The 19,702-nt window shown below is 37.6% G+C and overlaps 1 protein-coding gene across 1 annotated transcript in view; it reads right to left on the bottom strand.

Moving 5' to 3' along the window:
* The window catches only part of LOC150097014 (oxidative stress-induced growth inhibitor 1-like), a 74,637-nt gene extending 55,365 nt beyond the window's left edge, over positions 1 to 19,272 (bottom strand). The window contains exon 1 of the mRNA XM_090408015.1: positions 18,989 to 19,272. The gene's annotated coding sequence lies outside the window, so the exon portion shown is untranslated. The remainder of the gene's footprint in view (positions 1 to 18,988) is intronic.
* Positions 19,273 to 19,702: the final 430 nt, after the last annotated feature.

Raw genomic sequence — 19,702 nt, 5'->3', positions numbered from 1 at the left:
ACACACACACACACACACACACACACACACACACACACACACACACACACACACACACACACACACACACACACACACACACACACACACACACAGAACAGAGAGAGAGAGAGAGAGAGAGAGAATACTTTCATTATTTGATCAACCAGGATTAAAGGCTTACTGTCTTTGAAAAGGAGATGTACAAGGTTTGGTTATAGGTGAGTCACCAAAATGAAAATCGGTTTAAAAATACCAGTTGGTGGAAGGATGGAGTGAGAATTCTGATGTCAGATAGTCAATTTGCATTCTAGTTATCAACAGAAGATTTCTGGGCATTTCTTCAGCATGAGTGGAAATGGAGAAAGGAATTTAGTGTGAGTTGTGAAACATGATATTCCCAATGAAGATGATCTCGCCGTTTTTGGAATTGGATCTGCAGAAAAATCAAACTTCAAACATTAATAATATAAGAGATCACAGTGGTGATCAAAAGTTGGATAACAATGAAGACAGAAACGAATACAATCAAATGTGACGAGAAAATTTTGAGCGAGAGAAGATCAGTGAGGTTGTTTCGGGTTCGGAATCCGCTGATAGGGATGTTAAAGCTGACATCATATGTCAGAGGGTCCCCTCTTGTGATCAATTATTCCATATCATTTCCAAGATGCTACGGAGCAGTCACGATATTCTCGACAGCAGTCTAGTCTACGCTGTTGGGATGAATGTTTGTCTTATGCGCAGCAGTCATTTCATAGTAGCCAAGACTGCGCAGCTGTTGAAGCAGTGTCTCTACTAACTTGAATCCTAGTTGATTGTTTTCCCTTCCGAGTGATAATGATACTTGACTGTTGGATGAAATCGAATTAAAGCAGTGTTAGTTCTGCTGCTGATTTTTCTGAATTGCGAGTGAAAAGCTCCGGTTTTTTGGGAAAAGAACCCTACTTATCTGCGCCCAGAATCGACCAACTCAGAAAGTGACTGTAAAAAAAGGTCTACAAAAGTTTATCTGTCAGCGATTAGAATCAAAATGATAGCGTTCTTTCTTCTGTTGTTCAAACATTAAGAAACCAGGAAGTAGACACAAGGTCACACAGGATAAAGTTGAGTTGAGTTGACTATACCGTCAAAGGCAGGAGATAAATATTTGGTTCACCCACTGAAGGTGCCAGTATACTATTGGTTTAAAATCTTTGGAACCTTATACATACAAATAAATAAATTACAAGCAACTATAAAGCTACGTTGCTAGTATATTTCTCTACTGATGCGTGTGTGAGAACACATACAGTAGCAAACAGATATACTGGCCCTTTCCCCACTTTGCAGGATGAAAAATACTAGTTTCCGGAAAGAAAACCATACCAGCACTGTCTAAGAGCTAGCCTAACTCAGCTTCCGTTTTTGCATTCTAAACAGAATCTGAACTAAGATCTTTCCTTTCACCAACTGAGCTCGCTAAACAGGCACTATTACGGATAGAATTCTATCAAAAGTCCTTAAACCAGGGTCACCTATTAAAATAACTACATATTTTTGAACCGAAACGTTAATATAATAACAGATTCCGGTCTCGAAGCGGAGTTCTACATTCCTGATGAATTACAAGGACAACTATATCATGCTATGCATTTCCTTTGAACTATCTGAATTGTCTTTGAGGACTGAGTCTGCCGTATGACTCCATGATGGTGATGATGATATGTCCGTAACTCGTATGTCAGGATTGGTTTGATTGCTCTTTTGTAGAGGATTAGTTTGTTCAGATGACTGTGCCGGTTGAGCATGGAGTAGAATTGATTTCAGTCCTTTGTTAGCTCTGGAGCAAGCGATCTATCTAGATGAACTTCTATCTGTTTGTTTTTCTCGAAAGAGTATTTCTGTACTTTTATCCACGTTCATGTCGGTGAGCCATATCTTAAACAAGACGTGGAGCAAGAATATTCTTTATTTCAAGGATCTTTTGTTAGGTAGCTGATGAGTTGAAACATGTAGATCAAGAAGATTGCAATGATGAATTTGTTGAAGAGGCCATTGGGCCACACTTTATCGAAGGATTTGGCGATGTCTGGGAAGAAGACCCTGGTGGACTGTTTCCATTTGTATTCTATTGTGATGTACGATTCTTTGAACTTGCTGTACTGTGTTATAGATGGAGAAGAAACCCAACAGTCCTTTGGGAATGAAGTTATTCTTGTCTATTTTGCAGATTTGTTAATATTACTTATGCACGAGAAAAGGCTGATTGGCAGGTACTTGTAGTTCTGTGGGAATTGTAGTGATTACCCGGGTTTGGGGTTTGGTAATTGATTCATGATGGCTCTGTGCGCTACAGATTTTATTACTTTGTTGAGTATTCTGTCTGTATCCAGTGCTTTTCTGCTGTTTTTGAGTGTTTTTTAATGATTCCATTCACTTCGTCGGAGAGGTTTTGCTTACTTCTTCGTGGTGCATAACAAGAGGGAACAACCAATAAAAAATTGCGAAAGAAAAAATCTATACATTAAACCATCAGCGTATTGACATTTGAAGCTGTTCTCATTGTTGCGCATGCACATGCGTTCAACATCGTGTGAACACCAAATGGTTATTCGAAACAAACAGTTAATAAGTTACTTTTCAATCGATCTCCTTGCCATACTGAAGATAGAAATAGTGAAAAAGGCTACATGTCCGTACCATACATCAGTTCTGTTTAGCCAAAATTGGCTAAATTTCTTACCGGACTTCTTTCACTCCTCTTCTGAAACTCCGTTCCTTGCTAGGTAGGCCTAAACAAAAACATGACAACCTAAAATATCCCGGCTTTTTAACGATTTTGGTGCAACTGCAATAAACCTTATTTTGGCGGGACTGAAAAATCCATCGAATTACGTCTTGAGAAACATGAAAGAGATGTCACATACTGCAGAACCAGAGCTAGTGTTCTGTCGAACCATGTTCTGAATTTCGCAAACACTAATGAGGAAAACCTCGTTCATCCAGTCTTATGGGACAAATCTGAAAATATCTTTCGCTGCTATGATGAACTAGAAAGAAAAATTGTGGAATCCGAAGAAATAGTCCTCAATCAAACGCATCTTAATAACAACCTCAGTTATAATCTCTCAGGTTGCCATTGCGCTGCCATCCAACTTTGGCGTTCACGAGATGTTGAACGCATGCGCACGTCCAACAATGAGGAGATGCACATTCATATATATATATATATATATATATATATATATCAAGAAGTCATCGTTGAATCATTTAAGAGGACGTCCTGGTTTTCTTTTTCCTAATGGCTTGTACTTTAACGCTTGTTTTGGTAAACTTTCTGTTTTCATTCTTTGAACGTGTTCCATCCATTTATGTTCATATTTTTTAATTTTTTCTATTACTGGTTCTTGGTTTAATTCTTTCATAATATCTTCGTTTCTTTTGTGATCAAATAGGGTATACTTTGCAGTTTTTCTCATAAACTTCATTTCTGCTGTTGTTAATCTTTGTTTGTCTTTTTGTTTTATTGTCCAGATTTCGCTTCCATACATTAAGACAGGTAGGGCTAATGTATTGTATACTTTTAGTCTGGTTTGTTTTTGAACTAGGTTTGGTTTAAATATAGAGTTAATTACACCTGATATTTTTAAATATTTTGCAATTTTTACGTTTGTATCTTTTTCATTTTCATAAGTAATCATACATCCTAGGTAATTAAATGAATTCACCTGTTCTAAGATTTTGTTATCTATTACTATTTTAGTTCTTGCTGGATCTTGTCCTTTAACACTTTCATTGCCAAGCTGAAAATTGGAATTTCGTGTGGTGGCCCAATTTTTTTTATTTTTTTATTTAGTTAGCGACGTCCACGCGACAACGCGTGATCGGCCGCCCGGTGAGAACTCACATCACGCGATATCGTGTGATTGGTAATGAACATGTTAAAGGCCATAGTTTGTGATTTTTCTGTTGATATTATCATACCATAATCTGGCTATCTAAATGAGATAGCCAAAGATTATGGTTTATATTTATATAAATATATATATATGAAGAAAGGTTTTTTACCTTGGGGATACATTATGTTAAAGATACCAAGCAATTTTATAAGCTAGGTTTTTAAACCTTTTTCCCAAGTAAGCAAACAGACAAGTAAGTCAAGTTTGCGGCTGCACGTAGTGCAACACTAGGCAACTCGTGGTAAAGGTGGAGCAAGCTCTGATCACTTTCCTTAGAATTTTCCCCTAATGCAAAGCACATTTCCTTGCTTAAATGTATGATGCTAAGCATTAAGGTGATAGTCACTACCCATACCGGTTTCGACCTTTATTGAGATCTCGTCAGTGGGAACCAGACCTAAAAAATGCTAAGGGTGAAGTAATACAGAGCTTATAAATATTTTACCTAATTTTTAGGTAAAATATTAATTATCTATCCTTTCTAGGACGTCTCTAACGTTCGCGATTTTTTTTTTTTTTTTTACATTCAAAGTTGCACTCATTCTCAGTTACGAACATATCGCCAACCGTTTATAAAGTAAAAGAGCCAAAAGACCTCAATTTGACATAAGTAAGATATCACAATAGAGGATATTATGGATCCATTCATATTTTATAGCCAAATATAGAAAGAACGTTTGAAAAGTTTTGAAAATTTACCAGAAAGCTAATGAGAATATAATATAAAATAATCCATAATACCCTCCAGTTCTGTAGCTGACATTAATTTATATACTATCATATAAAAATAATAGAAATAATACCTTAAATTCCTTTATATATGACGTACTAATTGATTATTATTCATGTACAATAGTTGTGAACGTTTTCAACTTAATATTTATTTTTCTATTTTTTATATCTACTGCTAGAGCCCTCTGGTGTGTTGTCTTGAATCAAAAATTTATATTCCACTCACAAAAACACATTTAATTTATTCAAAACGATTCGTGCACTTCCAGAGGGATCTGAAATCAGTAAACAGACTTGAACGAGTGATTTGTAATTCGACTAGCATTGTGTGACCTCCAGCCTAGGTCATTTGCCGATGTCATTTGAAGTCTACATTGCATCATACGACCTGAATGAGCGGTTAACCTTCAGAATCCTAGTTCTGAGAGTGCTAATGTCGTGTGGGAACACGTTTCGAATTGGAAACAAATGTTCGTTGGACGAAATCCATCCAGTAAAAACAGGGGAAGACCAACTGATTTTTTTAAGTTGAGCGTCAATTAGTCTGGAGCTATAAACTGGAATTCCCTTGAACTAGTAAATGCGATTCTCCTAAGCCGTATTTAACTCCCAGAATCACGTGATATTCGAACACTTAACTAACCTACATTGAAGTATATTTTGGAACCTAAAGATGCGAAGGAGCTCTGGAAGAAAGCCAGCGACGCAGGTGAGGCTATAATGCACTCTGTCAATACATCAAAAGTTCGTTTATACCACAAGAAATTGAAAGAGGGGCGTGGAAACATGCAAGTACTTTGATTTCGGTAAACTGAACAAATAGTGGAAAGTATAACATTTAGCGGTCAACTTTAGACATAATTTTAAAACATAATTTTTTAATTAATTTAGTGTTCTTGATAATAAGTTTTATATCCCATTTTGGGCCCATGTTAGTCCTCCAATTCTCCAATACAAACAACAGGTCCGTATCCAACTTTAACCAAAAAACGTTTGGTGTGCAGCTTACCAGAAGGAAATCCAATCGCTAATCCTGCTCCTAGCCTAACCCCCCCCAAAACTCTAAAGCTGAGTTTAGTCTGGGAGTGATTCCATAGAACCATTACCAGTACATCATCCATTTCAGTATAAGTATCTGCAGTTCTTAGCACAACTTAATAATAAATATTATTATTATTTATATTTATCTAATTATATTAATAATTAGATATTTTAATTATTATTATCACTATTATTATTTGCAATAATTAAACCATCGAGTCCATGTTTCAAAAACGTACTACTGTTCGACCACAGATCCGAGACCTTCGGCTAGCAACATGTCAAGAAGAGTGAATTCATGTCGAAGGGGAGAAAAGGCAATGTACGAATTCGTTACCAACACGCGAAATCACGCGTAGAAACGTAAAATTTTCCAACTGTTATACAAGCGAAATAGTTATCACTTTAAAAACTTCAATGTTCATAAAAAAAATTTAAAAAAATTAATTTTCCGACGTGTAATAATAAACAAGTCATCCCACAAGAGGGATTTGAGTATCCTAGTATCGGAATGGATTCTCCTTCTTCTGGCATGCGCAGAATTGGTGAAAGGTCTCGCATCTGTAGGCTTACAGTAGGTAGTTTGGAAATATGTAACCACGCGTTACTGGTGGGAAGGCAAAAACTAAATTTAAAAAAAAAAAATAATAATAAACAAAAGGTATAAAAGTTTGTTCGACTCGGTAACAGATAAACTTTAACTATCGTTAAACAATAGGCATTGGCTCTAAGCTTTATTATTATTATTATTATTACGCGACACCTCTCAAGGAATCAAAGGACTCATCAAGGATCTCCAACTCTCTGTCCCACATTTTTTCATTCACCAATACACAGGACCGCTACTACCATCATCTACATACAGCGCCATCTACTGTCAACCTTTATGTAACTAACGTTCGAATTATTGCTTTTTTTTATAAATGTGAATTTCTCCCCCACCCCCTAAAATTTTCGAAAAATAAAATAAATAATTTAAATAAAAAATGGCCGTAGTAAATATTTCTATTGAATAAAAAAAAAAAAAGAAGATTTATACTGAAATAAACATACTATCTTATATTTTAAATAGTGCGATCGTCTAATGCACATATTGAAATGGTTTATTTATTTATTTAGCAGAATGCGCATGCGTAAATGGAAGAAAAACAGCGAATGCTTTTCGATCCTGTAACTAATCGTTTACAGTTTTTGATATTTTATTACGTAAAAGACATTAACTCTGAAAAGCCTATACCACAACCATTTTTAATGCGTTTATAGGGTCTCACTATCAGAACTGATTCTATTAATTGTCGATTCATATGCAAAACAACGAAAGGTAACAAAATAGCAAAACACCTACATATGTACGAAAAAAAATTAATATCAGCATATTGATTGCCTCTGTAGCGTTTCTTTCTTAAAAAAAAGAAGAACAAAAAATAAAAAACGAGTTAACCCAGATTGTTATTTCATGATTAGAATTTCTTTTTTTATATTTCATAAGATATTTGCGCACCAATCCAGTCTTTACATAATACAAATACAAGAATAATACCTGTCTAATTGTTGGCAGAATGATTATGAGAGGGATAGGATGCAAAGTTTCGTAAGAAAAGAGGGCGGCTCGTGTGTTAGTGTTTAGTGTCGTGTATTATTGATGATGAATTATGAATTGGTTTGATATGTTTTTAGCGATTTATATTTATGCTTATTCATTAGTAATAGTAGTTAATTGCTTGCTACCATAAACAGTCACTTTATTTTCCATAGTGCTTTATCCAGGTAAGTCATTTGTAATTACAAGGGCAATACGCTAAGCCTACAGCCGCTAGAAAACCGCTAAAATAAATCTAAACAGATTAAATGGATCAGTAAGAGATGCACTCAGAGCCCATAGAGACCAAGTATGGGATGAAAAGTTATCCTCCATTTCTCCTACTGATCACTCCCTCTGGAGACTACTAAAAATATCAAAAACAAAGACAGATCCCTTCCCACAATATTCTCTGACCAGGGCCTTGCTCACACAGATGTAGACAAAGCAGAAGTTATACACACAACTTAGAGCAATTCAGGCCTTTGTTTGTTTCTTATAGTGACATTTTATTGCTGGTAGACACCTAACACTGTCTACGGGATTTGCTAGTGGACCCTCAAAAGTCCATAGGATTATCTTTACCTGCTCGGGACACCTGAGAAATCTCTACTCTTTCTCCGTCTGTGTCTTGAAATGGCAAAACTTGTGAATGAAACCAAATTCGAGGAAGTATATAAGGAATTCCTCAGACTGGGAAAGCTGCTGAGTGATAATTGTCCGGGAAAAGTGAAACTGTATGACACGTTTCCGCCCGAATATGTCTCAGACGTTGTCGCTGAAGATCATTTAGAATCTGCCTTCTACTCCTTCAGACTTTGTAGAAGTGCGCGCACGCAAAAAGCGAAGAACAACAGATGAACCGCACAATGACAATAGCGAAATGGATCAGGATTCTCACGGTTCGGACGCCGCTATTTCTCCCAAAGAAAAGGTGCCTCCGATCATCCTTAGAGAAAAGCATAAGTGGGCAGCTTTAAGATCCACAATGTCCAATTTGCATATTGGCTTCATTAAGGCCAAAAACATGGATGAAGGCATAAAGATCCAGCCAGCAACAGTGACAGACTATAGAAGGTTGACCAAGGAACTGGACGACAGAGGCATCCAGTATCATACCTTTGCGCTCAGCTCCGAAAAAAACTTAAAAGTAGTCCTTCGTGGCGTCTGTGAAGACATTGACACAGCAGAAATAGCTGCTGACCTAAATTCTCAGGATCTTCCCCCCAGTCAAAGTGAGCAGAATGTACAAAGCTGACAAGACTCCCATGCCATTAGTCCTTGTTGAGATTCATAAAATATACAAGGATATTTACAACTTAAAAACAGTCTGTGGTCTCATCGTCACACCGGAACCACTCCGTAAAAGATCATCTTCTGGGCAGTGCCACAGGTGTCAGAAGTTTGGCCATGCCCAGAATCTATGCAGGGCGGAATATAGATGTTTAAAATGTGGAGACAGCCACCCAACCAATACCTGCACAAAGCCGAGGACTACCTCGGCCAAATGTGCCAACTGCAGTGGCCCTCATCCCGCGTACTACAAAGGATGTACTCAGCACCCAAAGAACAGACAGATGGAGGCAATCAATCAGCCCTCCTCCTTCAGCACAAGAACACCAGTGGCCCAGACATCAAAACCGGAGACTCAGCGGCCACAGTCGGAGACCTCCAATAATAGAGATATCCGAAAGCAAACAAGAAGCTATACATAATAAATAACGGAAAAACTCACGTAGAAATATTATTTAATAGTATAATTTTCGCCTGGCATCTTCAGTACAATTAGGCACAAAAATTAAACACTAACAGACAATTCCAAAAAGCGCCACCTTTTTGGAATTGTCAGTTAGTGTTTAATTTTTGTGCCTAATTGTACTGAAGATGCCTGTGACACACAGGCGAAAATTATACTATTAAATAATATTTCTACGTGAGTTTTTCCGTTATTTATTATGTATAGTTATGTCTACTCACGGTTTACCTCTTTTAAAACTTAAACAAGAAGCTATGCTGATGTGACCCGTACAACTAGACCAAATCCAGAACAAAATCAACCAACAGCGCCTAAAAACCTAACAGCTGTTATTACGGCCTCACTAGCAAACATGCTACAAAATTTCAGCCTATCAAACCCTACTGAAACCTCCACTAAAAGATTTCTTCGTGAAACACAGGTCATCCTCACAGCTCTCATAAATGAATAGTAACAAACTCATTCCAGCATCTCTTCAGATAGTTGCTCATTTAAAACCCTCAGACAATCCTACAATAAGGGCTATCACCTATACAGAAATGACAGACTACTCTACAGAGGCGGCGGCACTGCCATCTTTATAAAAAACTACATTAAGCACCACTCTGTGAGCATTCCTTCAACCACTAACCTTGAGATCACAGGAGTGGAAGTAGTCACCAGCTCCACTGGCAAACTGAAAATCTATTCAGCTTACAACCCTCCCCAAAATTCTCTACTTCACTCTGATCTAAATGCCATCTTATGCACCGGAGAGCCCACCATTATTGCCGGGGATCTGAATTCCAAGCATCCTGCGTGGAATTGTACAACCACAAACAAGAATGGTTGCATCCTTCACAATTACTTAGGATCAAGCAACGCTGTTGTGGCAGGCCCCACCGAACCAACTCATCTCAGTACGCTCGGCACTGCTGACATCCTGGATATAGCTATCCTTCAGGACATTAAACTTCAATTCAGCATCATATCTATGGATGAACTATCATCCGATCACAATCCAATTCTACTACAGCTGGGAAATCAAGAATACCTATGTCCTCTTTCTCACTCCTGTATTGCATGGGAAAGACTATCAGCAGCACTGAAGGATTATATTGGACCTGTTCCTCACATACGCACAAAAGAAGTAGAAACTGCAGTTACAAATCTCACACAACAAATTAATTCTGCTATAAAGGTAGCTTCCTCCTGCAAATCTGCCCGCAAGCCAGATCGTTTGCCTGAAGACATCATGAACTTGATCAGAGACAAAAACAGAGCTAGGAAAAAATACCGTAACACGTGTGCACCACAAGACAAAACAAATCTAAACAGATTAAATGGGGAAGTAAGAGATGCACTCAGAGCCCATAGAGACCAAGTATGGGATGAAAAGTTATCCTCCATTTCTCCTACTGATCACTCCATCTGGAGACTACTAAAAAATATCAAAAACAAAGGCAGATCCCTTCCCACAATATTCTCTGACCAGGCCTTGCTCACACAGATATAGACAAAGCAGAAGTTATAGCACACAACTTAGAGGAGCAATGCAGGCCTTCGTATGGAAACTTTGACTTTGACCACATATATAAGATTCACATCAAGGTCAGACACTCACTCAAACTTCCTATCACCAGCACTGACCATATTGCACCAACATCACCTGCTGAGTTATATGACATTATTAAAAAATTAAAGAACAAAAAAGCTCGTGGGCCAGACGGCATTACTAATCGGGTGATTAAACTTCTGCCCCAAAAAGCAGTAGTGTACCTGACCAGTATAATAAATGCAATTTTAAGATTTCACTATTCTCCTTCCACCTGGAAACTGGCTGACGTAATTCCTATACATAAGCCAGGCAAAGACCCACACCTACCGCAAAATTATCGTCCAATCAGTCTTATCTCAAATCTGGGTAAGGTTGCAGAGAAGGTCATCCTCTCACGACTCTAAACCTCAGTAAATGTCCTAATCATCCTCCCTAAAGAACAGTTTGGTTTCAGGCAACACCATAGTACTACCCAGCAAATCCACAGAATTGTGGAATACATCACCACCAGTGCACAGGCGCTGTTTTCCTAGACTTATCCAAAGCATTTGACAAAATCTGGCATTTTGGACTCCTGCACAAACTTATCTCAGCCGGTACCTCACTAAAAATGGTTCACTTAATCTATTCATATCTTCAGAATAGATCAATGCAATTAAAATCAACGATTCTACATCCTCCCAGCGCCACATCTTTGCTGGAGTGCCGCAGGGATCTCTACTGGCTCCATTGCTGTTCTCTATATATATGTCAGACATCCCCCACAATCCGATGACTTCCATTTTGGCCCTGTATGTGGACGATACGGCAATACTAACCAGATCTCTCAGACCCCATTTCATTACCAGAAAGCTTCAAGAAAACCTTCTTAAGCTGGAGGATTGGTTCTCCAAGTGGAGAGTGGAAGTCAACCCCCAGAAAAGCTCAGCCGTTCTATTCTCAAAAAGGCCAATGTCTCCTGCAGGAGATGTGTTACTATTCAATACTAAAATTCCCTGGCAGACAGAAACAAATTACCTGGGTGTGATTCTCAACAAAAAGCTATCTTTCAACCAACACATCAAATCTGCGTGTGCACAAAGGCATCTAAAGCCATAGCTCAGATCTATCTGCTAATTAATAGAAATAGCAAGCTCAGCAACAGAATCAAATTGCAACTATACCAGATGATGATTCGTTCTATAATCACCTATGCCTCTCCAGCCTGGAGCCACACCTCTAATGCTAACATTATCAAAATACAGCGAGTGCAGAACAAGTGCTTGAGAATGATTCTGAAAGTCCCGTGGTATTAGAAACAATCAACTCCACAGAGACACAAATATTCCCTATATTTTCTGTTCTACAATTCTTAGCAACCAAGTTTTTCCTAAAGACGTCCACACATCCCAACGATTTGGTTCAGCAAGCTGCAGCATACGATCCAACGGACATATTCAAATATAGAAGACCAAAAGCTATATTGGCCTCCTTTAGTGATGCATAATCTCCGTGCCCTTTCTGGACGAAGAAACTGCTCGTAAATTTTACCTTCACTGTAACCACAACAGATAGCGGGGAATGTGAAAAGCATCTTGCTTCACCCCTAAAGACATAAATGTCAATTGTCAATTGTCAATTGTTGGCGGAATGCAAATTGCCTCAGAAATAAAATTTTAGAGCTCCAAGACTTTACTCATACATATCAGCGAGATGTTATTCTAATAAGCGAGACACATCTGAGACCCTCGGACAGCCCCAAAATAAGGGGATATCTCCTATACAGAACCGACAGGCTAAACTATAGAGGCGGCAGCACTGGCATCTTCATTAAAAATTATATCAAACACCATTCTGTAAAAAACCCTCCAACCACTAACCATGATGTCACCGGTGTGGAAGTATTCACTAGCTCGGCTGACAGACTGAAAATCTACTCAGCTTACAACCCACCCTTAAAAATTCTACTTCACTCTGATCTAAATGCCATCTTATTCGTTAGAGAATACATCAATATTGCCAGAGACTTAAACTCCAAGCTCCCTGCCTGGAATAGAACCACCAACAAGAATGGCTGCATCCTTTCCAACTACATAGACTCAAACTACGCTGTTGTGGCAGGCCCCACCGAACCAACTCATCTCAGTACATTATGAGTTGGTTCGGTGGATGAATTTTTAGATCACTTTCGCACAAAAGTGTGCGTGGATAAAGCACTCAGGAAAACGTTTATCCAAGAAAGTATCATGGCAAGTTCCTTGATTGTGAACAAACTGTTTGAATCGAAACAAAATAAATCAGTGCCACTCTTAAGATATTTGCGAATGTGTTGATGTCCAATAATTGAGTCTTATATCGACTTTGAAATCCTCATTTCTAATCGAAGTACCCATCTAATAATTTGTTGAAATATTGAGCCTTCAGAACGACCTGCGAGGACAGGAATTTACAGTATTTCAACTTATCTCAAGTGGATTGAATTCCCACATAAGATTTCTTGTTAGTGGTTTATAACCATATAATTTCCTCTTAATACTATTTATTGAACAAAGCACATAAACAAAACATATTTAGCCTGATTAACTTTGAAATCGGAAGGTTTCCAACATCTCCCCTCCTCTCTAAGCCATTTACAGTTGAATTTTGATCTACATCGGCTTCGGGGGGAAAACAGACCTCTGCACTATATCGTATTCCTAAACCCTAGCTTGTGCTATGAAAAAGTGAGTTATACAGTTGGTTTTCTGAGTTGCATTTTTTAAAACGTGAGTTCCCAGAGGAAATGTTGCATGTATTTACTTCAAAAATCAATTCACTGAAGAAATAGCTATAGTAATAATAATAAGCTAACGCTTTTTATTCCTTTACAAAGAGTAGGGAGGCCTTTCAACCCTATCTAGCTTTAGCTTTTGGATAAGAGTGGGCAGTTCCATCTCCACCGGTAGCCAATCAGAGATAGCTGGCCCATGGCTATCGCTAATTAAAGCAGCCACCGATGAAGAGACCGACAAACAAGTGTTTTCATCTCTTGGTACCTAACCCTAACAGGATATGTTACTATGCGAAATAATGTGAGTTCTATGGTTGATTTTCTTGAGTTTACGGGATTAAAAACCCGAGTTTCCGGGAGAAAAAACCCGCTTGCCCATGCTGGAGATTGACTAACTGGGGAACCGGTCGAAGAAAGGCTTAGAAAAATTTCCTTCAGTCAGCGACTAGACTCGAATCATAAGTCTATATTTGTGCTGCCTAGGAAGTGGCACTTGCAGAGGATGCAAGCGCCACTTCCACTGAGCTACACAGGCCTCAGGAAATAGGTATAAAAACAATATTAGAAAGAGTTCCTGTAAACGGAAAACTAGAACAGTGCCTATAAGAGCGTTCTTCTGCCAATGTAGCATGATGGAAGGGTTATGTTACTATAAGTATGCACAGGCGTCTTATTGTTATATTATTCTAATATTTTATAAGTTGTTATATTATATTATTATTTTCATATTATTACTTATTTTAACCTTTACATTATGTTAATATATTTTAAATGAATACATTATATTTCATTTTATTTATATTATATATATATTCTAGTCTATTAGCCACCTTTTTACAATAATCATAGACCGCTAGACAAAACTCTGTTACTGATTTGCCAACTACAGGAAATATTTTGAAGGATTTTTTTTTTTCATTTTCAGCCTGGTTCCAAGTTAGTTGATCGCTGGAACAAGCAAATGCAGTTATTATCCTGGAAACTGGGATTTTTAATGTCGCATCTAAAAATCAACCTTAAAATTCAAAACATTTTAGATAGTAATTCAAGTGTTAGGTAGGGATTGTGATCACGCGATGGCACTCTCTCTCTCTCTCTCTCTCAGCTGCCTTGAAATATCATCAACTAGTCATGAGTTCAGGTATTGGTGACGGCAAGGGCGGAGATCACCTGCCCACCGATTTCGAAAAGTAAGTTAAGTTTAAAAGACTTTGCTTACTAATTTCGAGAATTCAAAAAATGCATCTAATGACTTATTTTTTATTTTGGTTTATACAGCAATCCCTCGATTAATGCGTTCTGTAGAACAGGCGCATTAATCGAAAACGCACTAATCGAATATAATAATCTATGGGAAAATGTATAATTCGTTCCTCAGATTTCTTTTTTGACTCTTAATTTTTTTTTTTTATAAAAGAATTAAAGTATGTCTCAGGGCCTAGTTAAAGGAAAACAATGAAGCTGAAAGACAATAAAACATATTCAGAATATACATTTATTCTTCTACTTCTTAACAAAGAATTGAGCTAACGTACTTTGGCGGGCATTTTGTTTCTTTTTTTCATACAACCGACGGTATGGCCCTATTACCTCTTCTGCAAATTTTACTGGTTTTCTCTTCACCAGGGATGGTCTCCAAGCATTGCTGCTTAAAAACTTCGATTGTACGAAAACTCTTTTCAAACTGTTTCTGTGAAACCTCTTTGGGTTTGTCAGTGATTAAATTTTCTTCATATTCTTCGGGATCTTCCCGCTGTGCATCTAAATTTAGCAGGTTGGAATCACTCAACTTCTCAGAATGAGATTTAATTAACTTAGATTCATTTGAAAAGCCTCTAAAATCATTTGCACAATGTGGAAGAATGGTCTTCCAAACGGTTCGCATATATTTGTTGATCACAACAGTCCCCTTCATACACAATTTTCTTCAAAATCTCTGGATATCTCCTTATCTGCACTTGCATTTTTTTTGTAATTAGAACATTATTTAGGCTATTTCTCTTTTTGAAACGCTCAAATCACCCAGCACTAACATGGAATTCTTCTTTTCCATCATTGATAGCCCTTTCTTTCCAGGATACAAAGAGACAATGCTTTTGATTTAATAAGGCCAGTGTTTTGCAGGATCCGTTGTTGGTTACAATCTTCGATCCATGTAAAAACAAGTCTCTCTAATTCAATCATTATAATACTTTGATTTTCAGTGCATGCATGATGAACTTCAAGCAGCCTTCCCTTTCTCTTTGTATTCAGCAGTTGATTCACCCATTTTTGTGTTCTTGTCCAATCTTTGCTCTGGACTCGCCTTGTTCATTTTTCTTTATGATTTCAAGTTTTTCTTCCAATCAGATTACTTTTCGAATCATTTTCTGTTTTTTGCTCACTAATTCGTTTACTCATGATTAAAGGTTAGGAAAATAATTTAAAATAAAAAAGTACGGAAAACAATTGCACGAGATATGATCAGCAAAATGCTATGTAAAGCAGACGACATAAATTTTGGCGGTAAATTTTGGAAAATAGTGTACGTGAAAATAGTGTAGTATGCCATCAAAAAATAACTGTAAAATGTTTCAAATCGGTAACTAAATTATTTCATCCTGGTGAGTGATTTTTTAAAATAGTTAGCCATAAAAAATGTATGGATCGAAAATTTTTAAAATCTGTAACATTTATTTTTAAGGCGCACTAATCGAATTTGGGTATCGAAAAAAAATGAAGCACTAATCGGAGGCGCATTAATCGAGGGATTGCTGTATTTTGCAGATGTTTGCTATATATTTTATTTTGAACTTTCTTATATTAGAAATACAAAAAAATATTTAGTAGTACGCATGCCACCACTTTAACTTTCAAACAAAATACTTAAATACGCTTAGAAATATATTAATATTTAAACATTGATTAGTAATTCTCTTCTCAGACCGCTCTTGTAGACAATAATATGTGTTAAGGTTTAGGGCCACGAGATGGCGACAGCTGTCTGTCGTACTCTTCCCGAAAGCTTTGGTTCACTGATAGCTTGAGCTCAGCATTAGCGAATGGCGTGAAGGATGGAGACTGGCTGCCCACTTGTCTTCACAAAGTTGGTTTGGGTAAAAGAGTTCTGCTTACTCCTTTTGGGGGATCGAAAACCTCTAGAGGATTTACATTTATTTGTTTATGAGTAATGCTCATTATTATGTAATAAAAATTAATGGAAATATGCAGAGAGAGAACGGACCTGAATTATCAAAATGCTTACAGTAATCATTTCCCGTGAGTAGTTGCTTCAGCCTTAAATTCAAAACACGTCCACCTACCTAATACTGGGCCCGCTTTCAGCTCGAATATCATCCTTGAACTGTCATAATTAGATCTCTAATTACCAGGCCATAAAGCATCTGCAGTTCCCTGAACCTAAGCAGTGTTCGTTTACATTGAGAAGCGGTGAAATCCCTGGCCATTTAAGACAGGCCAACGTGCTCTGCAAGTGGGCCCGTCTTAAATTCCTTGTCCTGGTGACATGGAGTGTTATCAGTCATCAGTTACAGCAGAAATGACTAAGGTTATGTGACAAATGTATTAAGTCTATTAATTGCAAATGCTCTTCGGGATGGTTGGTGATTTTGCGGGATGAAAAAAACCGGGTTTCCAGAGGGGAATGTCCTTCCCACCGTATGAAAAGACCAGCTAAGTGAGAAAGCTCTTTTAAAAGTTGGCAGAATGGACATGGTCTGTTGGTAAGCGACGCCGGTCGTTTATACGCAGCCGGAGTTGTCATTCGGACCAGCGAAACATATTCGTACCAACACACCACCTTCATCAGCATGGACCACGAAAACAACGCAATGTCCATCATCGACGCGTGTTGTTTTTGTCCTGTATGTGGATAACCACCCACCTGCGTAGCGCAGCAGGAACCGCGACTCATCGAAGTCACGATCTCTCACTCATCTACTGTAAAACTGGCACCGCAAAAATCGATTTCGACGAGTATCTTCATAAAACGAAGGTAACTAGTGAGCTTCCGGTCCTATAGTCCCATGCGTGAGAGAGTACAACATATCGTGAAGTGCGATATTATTTCTGCAATCCCTCTTATTATTATCGCAGTACAGAGAGAGCATAATCGGGCTAATCAGCACCTGTCGATTAGGTTGAGTGAGAAGAGTTGTGGCTTTCGTCAACCGCGTGCATCCACTGTTCATTTGCACGTTAGTTAGCGGAAGGTGGTCTCACTGTAGGCCCTCAAGCAACCAAGAATGCCACATTACAGATAGAAGTTGCCTGAAAGTTATGCCTGTTTTGAACCCACGATATTATCTTTTTTTTTTTTTTTTTTTTTTTTAATGCAGCTTTAATTCTCTGCTTTGAGTAATATCTATTCGGTTACACTGCAGTTAATTGGGTTTATTCCTAATTCAATGTAACAATAATAATAACAAATTTAGGCATAAGACTAATCACTGTATCCATAACTAAATTATAGTTATGAAAGTCAATCTTGGCGAGTCACGAGCCTATTAAATACCTCGAATTATCATTATTATTGTTAGACATCAGAAATCCCCCAACGAAGATGTCTCTTTCATCAAAAAGCAAGAATATTTTTGATATTAAAATAGAACAGATGCGTCTAGAAACGAAATAAAGCAGTCATTTGAAAATCATGCAGATAAAGGAGCGTCCAGGAGTTATTATTGTTGAGAACGTCATATGGAAGTTACCAGAATAAGCTCATCCAAGTAAGGTCTTATAAAGTGAAAATGTGGGAATAAAAATAATCGATGGATCCATGTTTTGCGAATATTATGATGGGTCCTAAAATTATAACTTCTTTTATTTTTGAAAAATTGGAGGAACATTGAATTTTCAGTGGAAATTTAAAACTATCTTTGCATGGCTGTGTTCTCTTGAAGAGGTTCTATTGAACCTCTTAAACAGCTAAGAGAACCAATCAATTATTGTGTGTAAATTTTTAGACATTTCGTAAACAGACAAACCCGTCCCCATAAACACGCATATCATTTTCTATTGGTGGCATGGAATTCTGAGAAAGGAGAAGGGAATTGGGAAACATTCTCAAAATCTATTTCATCCCCCCTTCCTTTTCAAGAGAAACAAATGTGTTCCATATACATAAAAAAAAAAAAAAAAAAAAAAAAAAAAAAAAAAACATCATTACACTGTATTTCCATTTAGGCTTAGTTCAGCAAATAATTTAGCAAATAAATTTATTTGCTGAACTAAGCCTAAATGGAAATACAGTGTAATGATGTGTTCTACTGCAGTAATGCTACATAAAAATGCCTCCAAAATAATTGGATTCCGGAATACCCTGTAATTATACATCAGCAATTAAGTCAGTGCTCTCCCCACCCACACGCACAGTGTAATTATATGTGCTTTGTTACTGCGTATATATCTCTGGGACTTTTCTCTTAATTCTCTGGCTTAAAATACTATTGGTTTATTAAATTTTAATGTAGGTTAATTCTGTCGATCATTCCACTCAAACGTATTGCTTATGAAGCCATCCGTTAAGGAAGTGAGAGTGTGAATGAACGAGAAATAGGAAGCGAAACTAGTTTTTCAATCTATTGCGTCAGATACAATTACCTGCTTGTTCTAACTGTACCGTGCTTAATGCCGGTCACTGAAGGATTGTAAAGAAGTTGAAAGTAGCACTTACCGCTTCGGCTAGTGTGGGACAGCCCTCCTTAGTGTAGGCAAAGCACACACACACAGGAGGATAAGCCAGGTCACAAGAGGCAAACATATTTCATGTCTGAGAATCCTCCGCATTTCTGCATGCTCCATGTCGACTTTCTCCTCTTTTCACACAATTCCCTGCGAATCGGTGTCTCCACGTGCGCCATCGAGCGTTCCGTCATGAAAGCCATGCCAAAGATGTTCACCACTGAAGCCGCCATTACAGGGGAATCGAATGTAAGTCATTCAAACTCAACTCAGACGTCGCCTACCTCCCAGTGCACACAGAAGACAGGATGCTAGACGAAGTTCAAGTTTCTACGTCTGCATGACCCCATTTTTTCTACCTCCTTAGTTATTCCACAAGGCCACTAATAGGAAGGGGAATGTATGATGAAAGATGACGGAATCGGTTTCCATGACTCATACTAAGCGAAGTTATTGTGGCGCCATCTATTATATGTTATTAGAAATATAGAATGGTTTATTATTATTATTATTATTATTAGTAGTAGTAGTAGTAGTAGTAGTAGTAGTATGTCAATTTAATAGTTTTGTAAACTAAAAAGAAATAATATTGAAAATAATTTTCCTTGTAACGTGTCCCTTTTGTAAGAAATGTACAGAAGCACACATGCGCAATGCAATCAAATAACGAATTATTATTATTGATTTATATCGCTGTTTGCTCCAT

The sequence above is a fragment of the Typopeltis vanoorti genome, chromosome 18 (assembly GCF_054136105.1).
Source record: "Typopeltis vanoorti isolate ZY-2024b chromosome 18, IOZ_Tvanoo_1.0, whole genome shotgun sequence".
NCBI classification, from domain to species: domain Eukaryota; kingdom Metazoa; phylum Arthropoda; class Arachnida; order Uropygi; family Thelyphonidae; genus Typopeltis; species Typopeltis vanoorti.
Note: the sequence above shows the minus strand (reverse complement) of the source record. Positions and strands in the feature narration are given on the sequence as shown.